The following is a 6,000-nucleotide window of genomic DNA, read 5'->3' as shown; positions in this document are numbered from 1 at the left end:
CACTAGCCTCTTTTGGAAGCGTAAACAATCCTCGTGTCTTTTTCTTTAGCATTTCATCTTGTGAGTCCTGGGTGAATGGAAGTCACAGAAACCTTTCCAAACTAGGTTCTGTTGGCAGTGAAGGAGTGGCTGCTTGGGAAAGAGTAGGGATTCCCACTGAGGCTTGAGTGCTTGGAAGCATTTTTGGTCAGAATGTTTTTCTTTCTTTCTGGATGAGAACTGGAATTTGTAAAGTAAAAGGATCACTGCATTTCTGCTTATGGGAACAAAAAGTTGTTCTCAGAAGGCTATTTGCAAAAGGGGATGGAGACTAAGCAGGAAAATAAAGAGCCAGCATCCCCTTGATCGTTGTTTTTGACAAGGATACAAGGACACAGGGAAGCTGCCAAGGAATCACTAGCAAGAAGCTGCCCTCATGCTCCCCTCACTCAGATTTAGAGTTGCTCCTAGAAAATGGTTACTGGAAAAACATCAGGGCTCCTCTCCTCTCCTCTCCTCTCCTCTCCTCCCCTCCCCTCCCCTCCCCTCCCCTCCCCTCCCCTCCCCTCCCCTCCCCTCCCCTCCCCTCTCCTCTCCTCACCTTCATTTGCCCTCATGCACTCCCCAACCCACTCTCTTCCTTTTCTTCTCTATCCTTTCAGCTAGCATTTTTTTTTTCACCAATGGCGAATTTAGGACTCTTAAACAAAACTATCCACTGTGTGAAAGTTTTCAAGACACCGCCAGATCATGCATGGGCAGCACTCTGGGTGGACATTGGCTCATTTAAAGGCTCAACGCATTTGCACAATTATTATCATGATGGCAACAGAAATGACAGCCTTTCCTCCCTGTACCTCCCAGTAGATTTTTGGCTTGAAAATAATAAAGAATGTCTCAGTAATGAGAGCTAATAGACAAGGAAATTAGAAGGTGGCGACTCTCATTTCTCTGGGGTACTGGAGCAGAAACTTGTCATACTGAGGACGTTCTTATGGAAGTGTCTCTATGAGGAGATGCTGAACTGGTTGACCTCTTCCACTAAGTCAGGGGACTCAATCACTTACTAGCATTTTCTTACTCTGCAGCATGGCAAAGAAGGCAGCACTGACCTGATTCCAGTTCAGAGCCGCTTGTTTTTTTCACTAGTGTCTTTAGCCTCAGGGACTAGGAGAGAATACACACTAAAAACATAAATTTACTCTATATTTATTTGAAAGGCAGAGCAACACACACACACAAAAAGAGAGAGAGAGAGAGAGAATCTTGCATCTGCTCTTGCATTTCCCAAATGGCCACACAACTCAGGTCTGGGTCAGGCAGAAGCCAGGTGTCAGAAAACTGCCTTGGTCTTTCACATAGATGGCAGGGTCCTAAGTGCTTAGGACATCATGTACTGCATCTCCAGATGTGTTAGCAGGGAGCTGAAAAGGAAATGGAGCAGCTGGCACTTGAATTGATTTTCTGACACGGGATGATGGTGCTGCGAATAGTGGCTTGACTTGCCATAGTTTGCCCATTTTTTAATCCAACAAGTTACATCCGTAGGAAGCCATAGCAGTTGTGTGATTTGGTCTTTCATCCTTTTTCTTATGCCTTATCATACAAGCTGAAAGATTCAGTGTTGATCTTGGATTGCGACAGTTGTTCCAAGGCTTTTATTGAGATAAACAAAAAGTGATTTCAAAGAAAATCCTGGAAGCAGTAGCATCATCGACAACTCACCAAAGAAAATAAAGGCAAAAAGAAGAATTTAAAACTTCCTTAGGAAACTTCAAGGATCCAGGGAATTACACATAAGTGATTTATTTCACTGTGAGAAACATTTTCTAGAATATTTTAAACATAGGAAAATAATATATCTTTATATTCAAATTATGTATCCCTAAATCACATAATTCTTATGAATAATTATTACTGGGTAGGAAGACTAATTTTAGATTGCTTTAATGCAGTCTTTATTTTCGTAGAACTAAAATTGGACTTCAGAAAAAATACTTGCTAGGATTCACATCTCTATAATAAAGTGCAGAGTTCTGGGCATGGGCTCTGGATGACGCTGGGCTGGGTAACAAATTTCCTACTTCTCTATGATGTCATTTCTCGATCTCCACGAAACACCTAAGATGGAGTTGTGATTAGATCATTCATGTAGCATACAGCAAGTTGTATCAAGAATCTCACATTTACTAAGTATTGAATAGCCATTACTACTATCTTCCCACTTCACCTGTAGTAAGACAGGTTGTTTGGATTGTCTGGTTCATCATGTAGGCACTGGCATTCCTTGGGTGACCTCCTGTTCAAGTTGTAGCCTGCATACCTAAGTGGAAGAAATAATTGCAAAGGAGTGAAAATATATCTTTTATCAATGTATGGGTTGTTTTCCCCTAGAGGGTAGGCCATATGTCTACAGCAGAATCCTCTTCATCTCCAATTTCTCATTAGGAACTAGGGGCATGATGCAGGACAGCTGCTGGCTGTAGAAAGTGACAATGCTATATTGGCCAGGCCTGACCTATTTCAGACAGCTGTGCTATTTCAAGGTACCCACCAGTAATGCAAGATATGATCTGGGCAGATACTATATGAAAAGGAGCTAGGAGGCGGATACTATATGAAAAGGAGCTACGGGGTCCAGTGCACGGTGGCCTAGCAGCTGAAGTCCTCACTTTGTACACACCAGGATCCCATATGGGCACCAATTCTGGTCCTGGCAGCTCCACTTCCCATCCAGCTCCCTGCTTGTGGCCTGGGAAAGCAGTCGAGGATAGCCCAAAACCTTGGGACCCTGCACCTGCGTGGGAAACCCGGAAGAGGCTCCTGGCTCCGGGCTTTGGATTAGCTCAGCTCCAGCCATTGCGGTCACTTGGAGAGTGAATCATCAGATGGCGGATCTTCCTCTCTGTCTCTCCTCCTCTCTGTATATTTAACTTTCCAATTAAAAAAAAATCTAAAAAAAAAAAGAGCTTGGAAATTTTGCTAAGCCAGAATCTGCATTAAAGTTCTCATTTTTAATGTCTCATATGTGAAGATAAAAATTAGTCATACTTTATTTTTAAACATGAATCATAGAATTGTGCAAGAATATTAGTCTTATGAATATCAAGAAAATTGTCTTATTTTTCAGCATGCAAAAATTTGTAGAAGTCTTGACCAACTTTGTTCTTAAATCAATGGCTTAGATAACTTCTCAATAACTTCTAAAATCTAATTCTAAATATCAGAAAGTTTCTCATTTTGAGAATGCTAAGCAATTGAGACTATAATTGCCTGTATTTTTGTGAGCTAGTAGGGTTAATGTTGTGAAAAAGTGCCAAAGTTAATAATTTTTTCTAAGTTAACTAGAAATTTTCCTCTCTAAATTGGTCTGGGTTGCCTACTATCCAGTTTTTTTGGAGAGAGTTTAAATAAAGAAGGTACTGTTCAACCTCGATGGCTTAGACGTAAATCCTGCCCGGAGGTAGAGAAGTGCTGTGGTGATTGCTGAAGCTCTCTTTGTTTTATGACCCCTGGATTCTTGATGGTTTATCAGAGAGGCCAACTCTTCAGGGTCAGGGACCATCACCAAGGCAATACTCGTGAGGCTGATAGCAGAATTGAATCAAAGGAGGAGGTACTCAAAAGCTTAGGGAGTTACAGGACTTCAATTAAACCAATACAAATAACACAACTAGTGTGGAGAGCAAGCTTGATCTTAATACATTGCTCTTTTGTTTGAATGATGAATACATAGGTCCTGATCACTACGTGCTTGCAAGGAGTTTGGCAAAAAAAAAAAAAAAAAAAAGATCAAGCAAAGAATCACAGCTACTAGTTAAATGGAGCTTAAAATCTGATGCACGCTACTAATATTAAACTTGTAATTACAGACTAACATGTAAATTTTATGTGCAGGATGCACAAAAGTAAATTATAGGGTATAGTAAGAGTGTACAAGGTGGGAACAATTTTGGATAAATGCCTGGAGGTCAGACTTTGGAGCTGCATAGGCTTTCTGAAGAAGGGGTTGAGATCTTTGCGATGAAACAACAAGATGAGCTGGGCTGAATGGCAACTTTTCAGGGACGTCCTTGGGCCCAAGGCAGCAAAGTGAGCAGGTTGGTGACTAAGGAGGCATATTGGTGTTATGTGGGTCAGGTATTGAACACATTTTACACTTTGGCCCAAGTGCAAAGGGAACATACTGAAGGGTTGAAGAAAGACGTGGTTGGGAGTGGAATAGAATGGCCGGCTTTCATTTTTGAGCCATCCTGACTGTCATGCGGAGAAATCACCAATGGTGTGTAAGTGAATTTTCTGATTGAGGCAAGAGCTGACTTTAGCATCAACAGAGGATCACACTAGAGAGGAAGTGACGTGGAGTTCCCTTGGTCAGGTTGACCAGGGTGGAGGGTTGGGGACGGGAGAGATAGAAACCCAGATTTGAATGTATTGTAGAGGCCCCAAGAGAGCTACAGAGGACACTGATGGATGTTTAGGTCAGACCACAGGAAAAGATTCAGAAATTCTCCTGGCCCTTCCAAACTAAACGAGGAAGGATCCTCCAGCTAGATGTGGTAGAAAACAGCATCTCACGTGCTCTTGGCCTGAGATTCTGGAAAAGCTCCTCTGAGCATTCTGAGTATTGGTCTTAGCCTTTAAATGTATTCTTTTTTTTTTTTTTTTAAGATTTATTATTTTTTGGAAAGTCAGAAATACAGAGAGGAGGAGAGACAGAGTGGAAGATCTTCTGTCCAATGAATCACTCCCCAAGTGAGCGCAACGGCTGATGCTATGCCGAACCAATCTGAAGCCAGGATCCAGGAGCCTCTTCTGGGTTTCCCACATGGGTGCAGGGTCCCAAAGCTTTGGGCCATCCTCGACTGCTTTCCCAGGCCACAAGCAGGGAGCTGGATGGGAAGTGGAGCTGCCGGGACCAGAACTAGTGCCCATATGGGATACTGGTGCAAGAAAGGCAAGGCGAGAACTTCAGCTGCTAGGCCACCGTGTGTCAGGGCCCAAATGTATTCAATTCTAAAGGACTGTAGATCATCACTTAGAAGACGGTCCATGACATAACACTTCCCTGAACACTTTCTTTATTTGTCCATTCATTCATTCACTCATTTTAGAGAGGAGGGTGGGAAGATAGGAGAAAGGGGGGAGAGAGAAAGAGGAAGGAAGAGTGAGAGAAAGGAGAGGGAGAGGAAGAGAAGGAGTGAGGGAGAGGGAGGAAGAGAGAGAGGGAAAGAAAAAGGCAGGGAGAAAGGAAGGAGAGAGAGGAAGGAAGGAGGGAGAGGAAGAGAAGGAGTGAGGGAGAGGGAGGGAGAGAAAGAGGGAAAGAAAAAGGCAGGGAGAAAGGAAGGAGAGAGAGGAAGGATGGAGGGAGAGGAAGAGAGTGAGGAATAGAGGGAGTAAGGGAGGAGGGAGAGAGAAAGAGAGGGAGGAACAGGAGGGAAGAAGAGAGAAGGAAGGAGGGAGAGCAGTCTGCTAATTCTTTCTTCAAAGCAGTTAGTTCCCGTCTGTAATGATTGGCTCTGGGCTGGCTAAAGCCAGAACTGGGGGACTTGACATCTCAGTCTCTTTCTTGGGTGATAGGGACCATCACTGGCTGGTTCTTTTAGTTTGTATTAGTGGGAAGCTGGAGTAAGGAGCTGGGGTTGGACATCAAACTCCTATGTGAAACATGGGTACCATAGCTGATGTCTTAACCTCTGGATTAAACATCCATGCCTGTTTCCTCAAATATTTATGGATAAAAAATTATTTTCCCAGGAGCACAGAGACTAAGATGTGACAACAGATCAAAGAGATGTCTAGGAATCCATCCTGGAGATGCCTGATCCAGTAACCTGCTGTTATTCTCCCTCCCTCCCAGCTTTCTTTCCTTGCTGCTTTGCAGGTCTGTGTCTTTGTTCAAACTTATGCCTCAACATATCAAACACTGTGTCTTCTTATGAGTTTAGAAAACTTTGGGAGTCACTTGGGTGGATGTATTTGTTTTCATTTTGGAGTCACACAATACTTGGCAGCATTTGT

Source organism: Ochotona curzoniae, unplaced genomic scaffold, assembly GCF_017591425.1.
Source record: "Ochotona curzoniae isolate NIBS_2020 unplaced genomic scaffold, NIBS_Ocur_1.0 contig_2210, whole genome shotgun sequence".
Classification (NCBI taxonomy): Eukaryota; Metazoa; Chordata; class Mammalia; order Lagomorpha; family Ochotonidae; genus Ochotona; species Ochotona curzoniae.
Note: the sequence above shows the minus strand (reverse complement) of the source record.